We start from the raw sequence: 14,273 nt of genomic DNA, 5'->3' as shown, positions 1-14,273 counted from the left end.
ATAAACTCTAATAAACATGCTTAGTTCACTCACTGCTGTATACATAGCTACATTTGCTTTTCATCTAACAAGTGCTTTGGCTCAGGTGATCAATTAAGACATTGTTCTCTAATACAGTCTTGACAAACACAATGATACTCTCATCTGCTGCATTTTTCATGAAGAATCTTAAAATGAAAGAATTTCTGTAAATGAAACATGGAAGGCAGGTTATTAGACTCTCTAAAAGGGGGCATATTCAATATAGTGTCTTATTAGAAAAATTAGAAAATCTTAAGGCTTTTTAATACTTTCCTAATAATGTAAAGCAAGCTTATTTTCAGAATTGTAATGCATCTTTGCATGAAAAACCACCTAAATCACTCCAATGCAAAAGAAAAAAAAAAGCAACCCCAAAACAAAACTACAAAAAGCTTATTTTGGCCCTCTTAATGGGAAGTGGATCAATGAGAGAGCTTCTACAATCATTAATCAGATGTATAAAGGAAAGCAGATAATACAAAGTGGGGGCAGTTTGTGTTGTCTACAAAAAAATGGAAAGACTAGAAACAGTAGTGAGGGCTGGTTGCCTCCATGATAAAAGTGAATACATTTGTGCAGTCATACCACTGGCAGAAGCAGACTTTGAAAAGCATCATGGGTATAGTGGAAAAGGGTATAAGCACACCCTGTTTATGGCTAAAAAAGTTTTGGTTGTTTTATCATAGAATGTTAAGGGTTGGAAGGGACCTTAAAGGTAATTGAGTTTCAACTGCCCTTGCCATGGGCAGTGGCACCTCCCACTAGACCAGGTTACACGAGGCCATGTCCAGCCTGGCCTTGAACACTGTCAGGGATGGAGCATCCACAGCTTCCCTGGGCATCCTGTTTCAGTATCTCAACCACCCTTAGAGTAAACAATTTTACTAACATGTAACCTGAATTTCTCCCCTTCCAATTAGTGCCCCTTACTCCAACACTACTCTGTAGTGTTGTCACTACAATTCCTGATAATGAGTCCCTCTCTGACTTCCCTGTAAGCCCCTGCAGATCTGGAAGGTGCTATGAAGTCTACACAGAATCTTCTATCTTTCTGCCTCACGTTCATTGTTAAATGCATTTTTGACTTGGCATATGGTCTCATTTGCACCTTAATTTGGGCAGAGGCATTTCTTGTTATTTGGATCTCACCCATTATCAGAACACCTTCAATGCTAATAATTTAAGCATTGTGTAGGTTAAGAAATATTTCAGATGTTGGAAGAAACAGTGGCTTTTTTATTAAGTTCTTTCATTTTTACTTAATTACATTTTAACCACTGCTCTGTTAGCACTGTGCTGCTTGCTGAAGCTGTTGGTGTCTTGTATTGCTGCCTTTTCACTGAGCAAAGTGAAGGATCAGTTTGCATTGGTTTCATTGGGTCATTGTATCCAGGTCTTACAGAGATTAATAGCATAGACATCTGTGCAAAGTACTGTTCTCCTTGGAGTTCAAGATTAACATAAAACATGAAAAAAGCATCTTATTTAAATGAGCATACTGAATTTTTAATTCCTGCTTTCAAAAAAAGGGGAACCTGTTGTGTTGTAGGAGTGAGGTTTATATACCTGTTCTTCCCAGATTGGTTGAATATGGACGTTTGGGGAGATGGAGGAGGAAATTACGTGGTGAATGAATGCAGATGTACAATTTATTTTATAGAGAAGAGTCAAGTTTTGAAAACTGTTAAATTAGTAAGATTGTAAGTATGACAAGCCCATCAACATCACAGCTGAAACTTGCCTCTGGGTAAGCAGGTAGAGAATGGCAGTCCTTGGCTAGAGGTGAGGAGAGCAGCCATCTGCCTGCTCCACTCACCTGGCCACTTCCGAAAAGCCCTCACAGAGCTCACAGCAGCTTCTCTGCTGGCTGAGGTTGTGGCTCCCCCATGCATTGTAGACAAAATATGGAATTGTGGAGGATGGCTCTAGAGAGCTGAAAGACAGAAACTAAAAGGTCAGTGCTGAAATGGGCTTGCTGACATTCTCAAAGCATGACTCTCAGCCAGCTGATTACATGTCTAATGTGACTTTATCATGAAAAAGCCAAACAACCTTTAAACAACTGTAATCCCAAAGTATACAATTTGAGTATGTAAATTAAGTGCTTAGCTGAACATGGCATTTTCTCTGAAGTCAGCATTTACTCAGCAGAATAATACCTCTAATTCTTACATTCTTTAAGCTTTGTAATGAAATAGATGAGGCAAGACGAGCTATTAGTGAGATAAAACCGAGAATAAATTTTTAATTTCTATTAGATGAAGATTCTTGAAATTTTGCATCTGATACTTAATTGCTGCATATAGTAAGAGTTTGGTATACCTCTTCAAGTGGGACATGGCTAAATAGCCTCAAATCCAGTAATTATGTAAATGAAAGAGAATGCTAAATGTTAGTACAGATTAATTTTTAGAACTTAATTCTAGAGATTGTTTCAGAGACATACTGTTCCTAAAATGACTAAAGATACATTTTTTTTTTACCTTTCATATAAATGTTTTATCTTCCAAGTGTAAATTTGAGCTTTCACCTAGAGGAGGAGGACTTCAGCTCAATTGGAGAGCCTAAAGGGCTTAAAGTGTGAATCACTATGTAATTCTTGATAGGATGAACCCTTTCTTACAATACACACCTGACATTTTCACTTCATCCACTTAAAAGTTTCTGTTTGCTGCCTATGATCATTCTGTTTCTGATGATTCTATGATCATTCTGTTTCATCAAATATTCCTCCTGCAGCCTTTTTCCCTATCTGTTGCCAGCTACAAATCAACACAGATTGTCTTCTGCCCTCCCCAACAGCTTTCCGCATTGTGACACTGTGGAGTAGCTTTCTGAATTTTTTGCAGCAATTTCCCTTTAGTTCACAAATGAGTTAGTTGTTCTTACAAGGCAGAATCCAAACCTGAACAGCAAAATCTGCAATATGCAGGGACTGTTTCATCTGTTAGCTGATGGTGTTTGTATTGGATACAACTGGTGAAATAGAAACATGTAGAAAGGACAGTTTCCTTCCTAGGGAAGGAGGCATTCTTGGTAACATTTGGAGCTGCTGAGCAAGATATTTAAAATAAATATATGGGTGTAGCATACATCTAACTATGAAAAGGCTCATCTCTAAGGGTGCCAGACACGCAACTTTGACAGGCTCTTAGAGGAGCTGTGATACATGAACTTGTCAATTCTGTTGACACATAGCACTTAGCTGGGTCCGGCCACAGTTTAATTTTCAGCTCTTATGGGCTGGAGCTGTGCTACTATTACAAATTTCAAGTGAAACTGTACTTGAGTTTAGTTATGGCTTGGTAACTACAAGGCATGTAGTGTTTGCAGGGAAGATTTTGATATGAAGTAGAAGAGGATACTTGAAAGGACACCTTTATTAAATGCAGTTGCAGATGTAAAAATATCTTGACAGACTAGTACAGTCTCAAGATCTGATAAACTAAAATGAGTGCAATCACCAGTACTTTGCTCCTTCCATATATGGGTAATGAGCAATCCAAAAGATTGCCCTAAAATGCTGTCATTTTGGAGTGACATACACGGCTGGCCAGTACCTCTCAGCTGAAAGATGAGCTGGATGTGGGAACCATCATCAGACAATGGACACATCCCTGATGGTGACTTACATTGTCTTATCCTGGAAAGTAATGTCATCTGGTTATCCCATAGCTGCAGTTTTATCTGAACCTTGTGGACAAGGGCAGCAAGCTTTGAAAAAAAGCCTCATTCAGAGTTAGAACAGTTGTATGTTACTGGTTTCCAAGAAATGCATCTTTCCATGTAAAATGCAGGCAGCTGCACAATGATAACAGCACGTAGTGTCAGCTGCTCCTTACAGTTCATGGCTCAGCTTTCCTGTCACCTTCAACAGCCACCTTTTTGATAAAACTGGTCTATACTTACAGATTTTTCTCATCTTCTTTTTAGGTAAGGTAGCTGCTTGGCAAGTTTAATTCATTAAAGATACCAGCTCAACTGGTGTGGTTCCTCTTGCCTGTTACATTTACCACCTTATAGTCAGTGTTCCTGGATTCAAGAACAGGAACAAAAGCCAGTTTAAGTCTTCTTCATTAGTCTTGTAAAGAAGTCCTAAGTATCCTCATGTACAAAGGAAACCTTGGGTAACAAGATCAAAATCTTAATGCTGCTTAGTAGGTAAAAATGTCTTCAGTGTGGAAAAGATCAAGAGATGAAGCTGCTCTGAGGTGCCCTAGGAGTGCCTAGTGTCTAGACATGGTGATAATGCTGGAGTTTAATGGCTGACATCTGACTGTTTTAATTCAGCCCCTACCAATGTCTTTTTGAAGCTTTGTCTGCAACCATGCAGGCAGACCCAGGAGTGTCATGAAAAAATTACTCAGAATAAGGCTATGTGCCAGAACTACCACAGCACTTAATGGCCAAAGCCATCCAAGGGGTGATCTGTGTTCCCAAAACACCGTGGTTTCGAACAGTGTAATTACCACCATCCTAGGACCAGGGTAAAATTACTTTGTTCCTGCTGCTGAACAGCTTATGCTCATCTTAAATTTGCCTACTTGGAGGTCGTCTTCCCTTCCCCACCCCCATGAAGTTAACAGGTAACAGCTGTTAACTCAGCAAGTTAACTCAGCTTGTCAAACACATATGTCATGTATTTTTCCTAATGGCAAATTTTCTGAGTCCCCAATATGCATATTTTTTCCTAAAGATGTGTATTCTAATGAGCCAAACCCAAGAAGCCCACCCCAAGTCCCCTGCACACTCTTCCCCTTCCCCCTGGAATCCTGGCTTCTGCTGCAAGTTGGCTTTATGTAACTGAGAAGCATTTTCTAAAGCTTTATTCACTACTATTGAAATTAAAGCAGGGATGATAAATTTCTGCAATGCCACAGTATTTCTTCTGTGAGACAACTATTCACCTGTGTAAAGATGATGAGCTCTGTGGTAGCATGGTATCATTATGAGTCTGGACTAGAAATGTAAGAGATTGTCTGGAAGTGTTTCTAAGACCTGCTATATTATTCCTGTTACTTTTCTTAGGTGTTTCTGCTTTTTGACAAGTATCATCTTAGCCTTGTCTTGAGCAAATAGTATATCATCATTCTTAATGCACAGAAGAACACCTAGAGAAAATAAAAAGCTCAACCTTTTATTTCTGAAAGCACATGACAGAAATTCTAAATATGTGCCTACTTGCCAACATAATTCATAATAGGCTGTTTATATAGCACTATTAAAAAAAAAAAAAAAGAAAATACACAAACCTCCATAAGGAAATTGGTTCTTTTCAAACTGCGCCTGCTGAAAAGATTCAAGTTACTGTTACAGTGCATTTTTGCATAAGGGCAAGTTTTTCAATTTCTTTTTTTCAATTACAAAACAGATGTCCAGAAGTACAAAGCTGTAAAGAATGCTTTTTAATGCTCACATCTTGCCTCCTGTGCTCTACCATTTCCATTGCATGTTCTGTACAGATGAAGCTGAAGTCAGGGTGCTGTCAGGCAGGCATTTTGGAAGGGAGCTGCTGGTACCATGTGCCTTGTGATAATGAGGCCCCAGCTCATTTCACAGGTGTAGAATCTCAGTGATCCACTGTCTCACACTAGCCATGATCAAATCCAGCCTCAGCAGTCAGAGTTGCCTGCTACCTGTAAGGTATTGCTCACCAAGAACAGCCTGCTAAAAATTCAGCAGGAAGAAAATTCATCTCCTTTCCATATAATGGGCATAAGATGCAGAGTACAGTGTTCCATCTGTCTCAGCTCTCCTATGTTCTCCCAGAAGTATAAGCTCCAGTGGCTTCATACTTTCAAAGAGTAAAGAATTGAAGGAAGAGTATTGGGAAATGTTTAGTTCTCTATGTACAGCCTTTGTTTTAAGGAAACTTGCTATTAAAAAAAAAAAAGAACAACCAAAAATCAGTCTTTAATAATGAGAAGATTTCCCTCTTCATTTCAAGGACAAAATTAAAGTTGGTATGCTTCAAGTTACAAGTTGTGTGACATTCCCTTTGTTCAGGCTTAAATAATGCTTATGCTTTTCAGCAGCATTACAACCAAATCTATTTGATAGGGGGGAGAGAAAAAGTTCCTAGAACTGTGCTCCACTTATTAATGCAAAAAAGAGCAGGAAGCAAAGAAACAGAAAAGGATAGATGAAGTCTGAATGGAAGAAGAACATGTGAAAGAAATGTGGTTTATAGAAAGATTTTCCATTTATGACAGGGTTCTGCAGTTAATAGGACCAGCCTCCACTGCCCGCTGTTCTCCCAGTCCTCCCACACCTCCTAAGGGACACAGCTGCAGAAATAACTTCAAGGGCCTGAAAGATCCCAGGAAGATTTGAGAAGAAAGAATAGAGGAGAAAATGTATTTAGAAAAAGTTCTAAATATATTGCTATGTTGCTAGTGACATGCCACTTATATCAGTCATGGGCAAAATAAATTACTGGAAACTCATCACAAACACATGGACAGGACATAATAATAATAAATAAATAATATGAAGTAGCAATGTGAGTAACAACAGAAGGGTAAGGAGGCAATGCAAGCCTGTCAGACAGTTTCAGTCATGGAGAGAGCATTACCACAGATTTCAACAGGGAGCAGTCTTTCAAAGTTGCCTGCAGGCACATTAAAATGGAAAAGGTTCCCAAATGTGAACACACTCCTCAAGATCATCTCCAGAAATGAAAGCCTACTTCAGTGATAGAGGTGGCAGAGAAAAAGAGTGAGGGGAACGCAGCTGTGATTAGAAAGAGAAAACTGGCAAGTAATACTGCATTCATAAATCATATTATTATTTTTACTTTTAATAGTGTGATTTCGCAGTAATTGTTTTCTGGCCCTTATATCGTTACTAGCTCTGCAAAATCCTGCACTACCAACCCCTGAAAACCTATTCTGAACCCGATGCAATAGAAGGAAAAGAAAGTTAGAAAAAACGTCAGTGACCTCCACCGAAACTCCCAGTCTTAGCTTTTGGGTTCTTACAGAAATCCTCTTAGAACAACAACGTACACATATTCCCAAATCAATAATTGTATTATGTTTTACGTAATGTATTCAATTACTTTGATGCTTTCACTGATCTCCTATGAAGCAAGTGAACAATAAACCCCAAATACTTAAAAGGTCTAGTTATGAATCCCAGACACAGAAAACAACCTTACTTGCCCAGCCCTGCCCAAGACAGCACTTGCATTAAGGAACTTGATTTATGGTAATTGACATCTGTATCTTGCATGTGCATCTTCTCTTAAGAATTGAGCCAGAGAATTAAATAAAGTGATCCATAATCAATAAAAATCAGTATTCCCTAAAATGTATGAGAAAAACACTGCATTTAAAGCTGTAAGGAAAGAGATAACAGCTGGCCTTGGTATTAAAGCTTAACTTTGGTTCCAATGTTAATACCAGCAAAAAGCAAAATAACCCCTCATATGCTATTCTTGTATTATCAGATTAACAAAAATCAAAGCTTTCCCTCAAAATTACAGTGTGCATAACCTGTATTTTTGGTGTGCTGCACCTGTATTATATGCTAACATTCACTCTACGATGTGATAAGTTTAATCAAAGAACCACAGGCTCTAATGCCTGCTCAGAAAAACATTTTGACTCATGATTAAATGGACTTCCAAGGTGCGCCAGAAGTTAATGCCCAAAGTGATCTTTCTGAAGAGTTTATGTGCCACTTTATTGTAAGCTGTAAATTGCTTCTGGAGATGAAAGACATTCTTTTATGTTATTAACTGCAACATAATGACACTGATTCTGAAATAATTTCAAAGCTAGGGACGGGAATATGTCCATCTCAGTGAAACTCAGCGCCCCTGAAGGAGCACAGTACTGAAATATTCACCTTTCAATCTCAGAAGAGATGCAACCATAACAAAACCCTTGTCATAAAATCCACACCATAACAAATTTCTTCTTCTGGGCTTTTCCTGGTCATTTTTACACAAGTACAGCATTCTTTAAAACTCTGTCTAAAATGGTGAAATGGTCATAAAGGTATCAAGAAACACCAGGAAACCAAAACTTCCCTTAGACCATCTCAGGAAACAATGGATTTTGACACATATAGACACATCTTGTGTCACAGCATGTGCCACAGTCAAGACAGCCATGATACACGGAGTGTCACCATACAATATCAGAAGGCTTCAACCCATAGAGGGTAATACCTTACCACTGCAGAGGGCTTCAGGTGTTCACCCATACAGAATAATATCATATCAGAAAGCTTCAAGGGTCTGCCCTTCTTGTTCTCTAGCCCAACCTTTTATACCCCTTATGTTGATGCATTGCACCTGTGTGCCCTCTGTTCCCTTTGGAGCTTGGTCAGTGCTCCTGGGCACTCCATGGCTCATTGCCCTCAATGCTGCTCACCTGCTGCTCACAGCTGTGCCCACTGGGAATGAGGCTGGGACCAGCCCCACTCCCAATTCCCACAAACTGTGTACCTACGATCTTGCATGAGCTAGAAGAGTGAATTCTAAGTTCTGTTTAGGAGTGTCCTGTGTCTTGAGTTGTCCTGCCAATTTAATGGGATTATTTGCTGGTGAAGGCACCCAGCTGAGCCAAGTAATGTCATCTTGAAGCCTATGCAGTCAGACAATTACTGCAAATTTTACCACACAAACTTCTTTCAAGATACAAGAAATATACTGTCAACTGATGTTAAGTCACCTAAAGCATGAAACCAGACATTTCAAGTATTTGTCGCACAAATAATACCTAACAACAGTTTTGCAACAATTGCTCATTAATTGCAATTAATGCAATTAATGCAATTAATTGCAATAAAAATTGCATCTATGTTTGGCATACCCTTCTCAGGTAAGTCATGACAAAGTTGTACATGTGATAGTCTCCAGTGGCTCTCCAGATCTGACAGCAGTGGTGAAAACATATTCAGGTGTCCTTAAAAGCCACTGAAACTTAAGATAAAAAATAAGCAGTGACGCACAGAGCTAAAAACAAAAAATAAAGCAGTCACCTATATCAAGGAAGTGTTGCTGGTTTTGTTGGTAGCTGAACAGAAGCTTGTTTGGGCTAAGAATAAGAACAGAAATTTGGGTCTAGACTAAAGCCTGTGTTTGTTGATTTTGGAACTGAACAGGTATTCTCTGGATAATTCTACTCATTCTATAGTTTTTGCTAATTGCTTAGGATTTGTTGCAAGTTAAAAGAGCGGTTGTGTGCATGCAAGTATGTGTGTGGTGTGTGTACAAAATGTATCAGCTTCACCCTCTTTCAAATATCCCCGGGTAGTTAATTAAAGAATGTAAAAGTTCCTATGGATATTTTCAGAAGATCCCAGATGATTTATGAGCTAATAAATTACTTCCACAATGATCATGGAGATTTTTGCTTTTGAATCGAAACCCACACTGCAAAATCCCATATTGCATTCTTGTATTTATATTTTTTAAGGAGTCATCAAAGTTTCATTTGCTGCTGCTGCTTTTTTGTTTATAAAATAATATTTAATACATTGGCAGATGTCCATTTTCCCCCCAGAAGATGGCTCTGAAGGCTGTATTGCAGGGTGTACTTTTTCTGTACAGCAGCATAAAATCCTTTCATCTGTGATACGTTGCAGGGAGCTGAGCTAGAGGAATATGCAAATATTTCCTAGACCACAGTTCTTTGTTTTGTCCCAGTAGCCTTACTGCAAACACCACAGTCAGTGAATCTGAGCACAATGTGGGGGTAACCTATGGCAAGGGCAGCTCTGCTCCCCCCACAATCACTGCCTGAGCTTGTCTTCCCCTCTCTGTGAGGTGGCATGAAGAGGTGCTCTCTCTCAAGTCAGCACCAATCCTTGGTGAAACACTGCGAAGTCTCATATTAATCTTGGTGAGAGGAAGGCTGCCATCCAAAATTTGATTCATTGTTTAATTAAAATATTTTTATACCTCTCACCCATGAGCAATTACCAAAATGTAACTACCAAATTACCAAATCCTATTACTTGGCTAAGAAAAAGCAGCAACGAGGAGAGGAACAATGTATTTTGGCAAAATTTTGCTTTTCTCTACCTCTGGCCCATGCCCAAGAAGACAAAAATATGATCATGCTCTATTGTCTCAAACTGAATTGCCCCAAGAAAAGAGCTGGCACTAAGCTAGCTGGACCAAAATATCAGGTCAGAGAATATATGAATTAAAGTAAAATAGCAACAGTTAAAACTTTCCCTTAAATTTGTTGGTTTTTTATTGGGTCAGCTTCTCATTTTAATTTTCCTAAGAACAACAATGTCAATTCTAGGATTTATTATCATTACAAAAACTGCATTGAAAGAAACTGTGCGGTGAATTCATTCAGTAGAACTGCTACAGGTTTATTTTGTACTGCAGAAGTCAGGGTGGATATGGTTTGCATTATAGATGAATATATAAATTTGTACCTCATATGCAATAAATAATAATAATAATAATAATAATAATAATAATAATAATAATAATAATAATAATAATAATAATAATTTTGCATCTAGGTGAATGATGAGGCTATTCTCCAAACAAATTAATACAATTCTCATTTTGTTTCAAAAAGGTGTGTTTAGAACTCAACGCAGAGAAGCTGACCAACAGGTTACAACTCTAAACCCTCTTTGTTATCTGTAAGTCTCATGGCAATGGATTATTGGCTGCCTGAGAAGGCTCGACCGACTGACCCAGAGCCAGACATGCCTTCAGAGATTTCCCTCTTGTCACTGCAGTGGGCACCTTGCAGGGGTGCCTCTTGCTGGGCAGTTCACATCTGACTCAGGATAACTCAAAATCTTCTTCCTGATGGCTTCTGTAGCACAGCACTTGGTACTCTGTACTAGATACGATGACCCTATAGCACCCTGGAGGCAGCACCAGAACAGAGAATTTAATGTCCTCCTCACTGATCCTTAAAAACATTCTGTCCCTTTGCTTTACTTTGCAGCCTGGGTTATTAATACTTCTGTTTCTGAGGACTATTAAAGAAAATAGTTGCATTGCAGGCAATTTCCATTTTTCCTTGTTTCAAAACTCATAAAAGTATGATTAATTTCAAATCCAGTCTCTGGAATGCTAGCCAAAAGTTTTCTTAGAAAGAATGTGAATTGCATATTAATTAAAATATGAAGATAGATTTTGGTATGTGGTTTGTATTGCTGAAAGTCATCTTCATGACCCTTTCAAAGCAATGCAAGGGTAACAATGAATCATGTGACTAAATGCACAGAATGAACACTCTACTAATACTTAAAACAGAGTTCTCCAAGTTTAAACCTTCAGGATACACTTCTAGACACAAAAGGTTTTTCAGTACTGAAATCTCTTTCACACAATTTAAGCATTAGACAGTCAGGTTTCTAAGCCAAATTCTGTCATGGAATTTGCTTCAATGCTTCTCCTTAAGTCAGTTTTGTTTAATTTAGACACTTGTCATGATGATGAAACACTGAGCAACAGTTAAATCTGCAGTCTCCAGATGTTATTTTCAGGAAAAAAAAAAAAAAAAGAAGTAGAAACTATAATGTCAAAAATACAGAAAAAGAGCTGGAATGAGTGCTTGTTCTGTTCATTACTGTCACAAGACTCCTACACAATAAATTCTTGGTATGTGTGAAGAAGTCATCGTTAGCACATGTCATTCAGTAGCCTTTAAGGATTGCCTGATAATCAGGAAATGTAGAAATTGAAAGTTAATGCCATCTCTTTTATCACAGCAAACTAACAGCCTGACCTAGGATGGGATGAACAGAACCTGCTGTGTCCAGAGGAATCAGAGAGCACCAGAGCAGCCTCAGTAGCCAGAAGTAGTTGTTGAGGAGCAATGACAGAGCACCACTAATCTCACCCCACGTGAGCCCTGCAGGAAGTGTGAGGATATAATCCCACTGCCAATGCCTGCAGTGCAGTCAGGACAGAGAATGGCCAGTGGAAAACAGGCAATGCAAACAAACCAGAAGCTGCTACCAAAGGGAGAAGGAGCAGCAGGTGCTTTCGGTCTGCATTGTGGGGAAGTTGGTGACAGTCACCAACACTGGTGGCAACACTTGGGGCTCTTGACCTTTAAGCATTTGAAATTTTGATATTAACCTGTTTCTAATATTTTCAACAAGGACAATTTAGTGTTTGGGAAACTTGTACATTATTAATGAGAAGCTAGTGATTATTTAAATTAAGTAATTGAGTAGCTTTGTGGAACAGAGAGAAATGAGAGGAAAGGGAAATGCCATGAACCACGCTGATACACTTTGGTAAATGTGAATGATTATAATACTAAGTTTCCCTTTATAAAAAACCATACAATTTATTTCCATATTTGCAGACATTTAGAAACACAGGCTGAATAAAATCAGCCTAAGTGCTGTGGAGCACAAAAAGAAAATCACTAATGGATTAGCTAGACAGAACTATTTTTCTGCTCAGAGAAAAGATCTACTTTTTTTTCCAGCTGGCCATCTGACCTTTGAAAATTCCTCTTGATGAATTGCATAAAAGTATTTTAACTTAATCTCTTAAAAACAAGCTAGAGTCTCAATGCACTTTTTGCTAAGAAACTATCTGAAATGAAGTGACAAAGGCTGTGTCCTAGTCCCTCCCTGCTCTTATAAACCCTTATGCGGAGTATTTATTTTCTCAATCAATTTCATTTTCCTTGTGACTATGAGATAGTATGAGTCACTATTAATAATTCCTAAAGTTAATTCTGTTCAGAACATCTTTGTTTCTGCAAAGAATAAACTTGGTAGTCATATACAAGTGGATGTGTTCCAAAGGCCTTATACCTCTGGTACTGAAAAGAAAATTCAGGTGAAAATAAAATATTTTCAAATCAAATAGCCTGGAGTTATGCACGTAAAAGGGGATTTTATTCATTTATAAGACTTGTGAAAAAGCAAGTCCTCAAGTTATTAGGGAGTCAGGAGGTTGCCATGTGGCTGACCTGTTCTCTTAAGTTCACCAGCCCTTGCCCCCTTCCTCAGTCCATGGTCTACCCTTGTAAGTATCTGAGGGGTTTGGTACATACATGGCCTCACTCCTTCTTCTGCTTTTCTGATCCTCTTCTTTCCAGCTACTGCTTCAATAACAATACTGCAGTGTATAAAAGTTTCTGGAATTCCTTGCTGTTGTACAGTCCATACTCATACAAATTAGTAGTTGTTTTTGGGCTGGGATGTCAAATACTGTGTGTCCTCAGAGCACGCACCATATTTACAGAGAAGACATATTACACACAGAAAACAGTTGTGGCTGTTGTATTTTGGACAGAAGCAGCAATGTCCTCTGTAAGAGCAGAGTGTAAGGAAGCAGAATGCTGTGTTCAGTCCCTACCCTCAGGCTGAGGTGTTCAAATCCTCACCACTTGGAGGGATAAAGCTTCTGTGCTCAGAGAGGGAGCCCTCCCTCCCTGCGGCCAGAGAAAAAGGAACCCAAGATCAACCAAGCACAAGAAAGCAGAGGAGAAGGTACACAAGGGAACATAGTACAATGAAAAGCATTGGTAAGTGCAATTCTGGGCAGACCTCCATGGTTCTGCTGTGAGCTCTACCTCTGGAACCTCTGTACAGCTCAGAAACGCGGTCCTCGCTGGTGCTCCCCGCTGCTGCACGAGCATGCTCTGAGCAGCAAGAACAGCATCTCCATGCTTCATCTTGCACATTCTGACACACACTGCCAGGGTAGGACCCCACAGCCACATAGCAGAGACAGATAATGGCTCACACTCAAAGCCTGGCATTTCCAGCACTGCTCAAGGAGGACGATAACAGTCTATTTCCATGCAGACCTGGCAAATTAAACTGTGTCTCCCTACCAGACAAAGCACTGGAGAAACTTCATTAAGAAATGACAAAAGAAGACTCCCTTTTGCTGTCCTTTCCTTGCCTCCATAACCCAGAAAGGTTTTGAGATAAGCAGGTATCCACTTAGTTCTAGGAACAATTATTCCTAAGGACAGAGATCTCTCACAGGACCACTGTATCGAGCACCTCTATTCTGAGAAAGGAAGGGATTTCAGAGATTGCTGTACTCATGTTTCCTGTCTTGAAAGCTCTAGAAGTTGGTTTGGATGTTACTTTAAGGTGCTTTTCACTTCTCCTTGCTGGGCAGAGGAGATGAGGGGCCAGGCTGTGTGTGTGTCCCTGCCATGGCACACACCAGCCTGCACCAGGAATGGGAGGCAAGGACAGGGCTGAGACATTTTTTTCTTTTATTTTTTTTACAAAGAGGTGGGGGCGAAGTGTGTGCATGGGCAGGGAGTGTGAAGAAG

Source organism: Motacilla alba, chromosome 4 (assembly GCF_015832195.1).
Source record: "Motacilla alba alba isolate MOTALB_02 chromosome 4, Motacilla_alba_V1.0_pri, whole genome shotgun sequence".
NCBI lineage: Eukaryota > Metazoa > Chordata > Aves > Passeriformes > Motacillidae > Motacilla > Motacilla alba.
Note: the sequence above shows the minus strand (reverse complement) of the source record.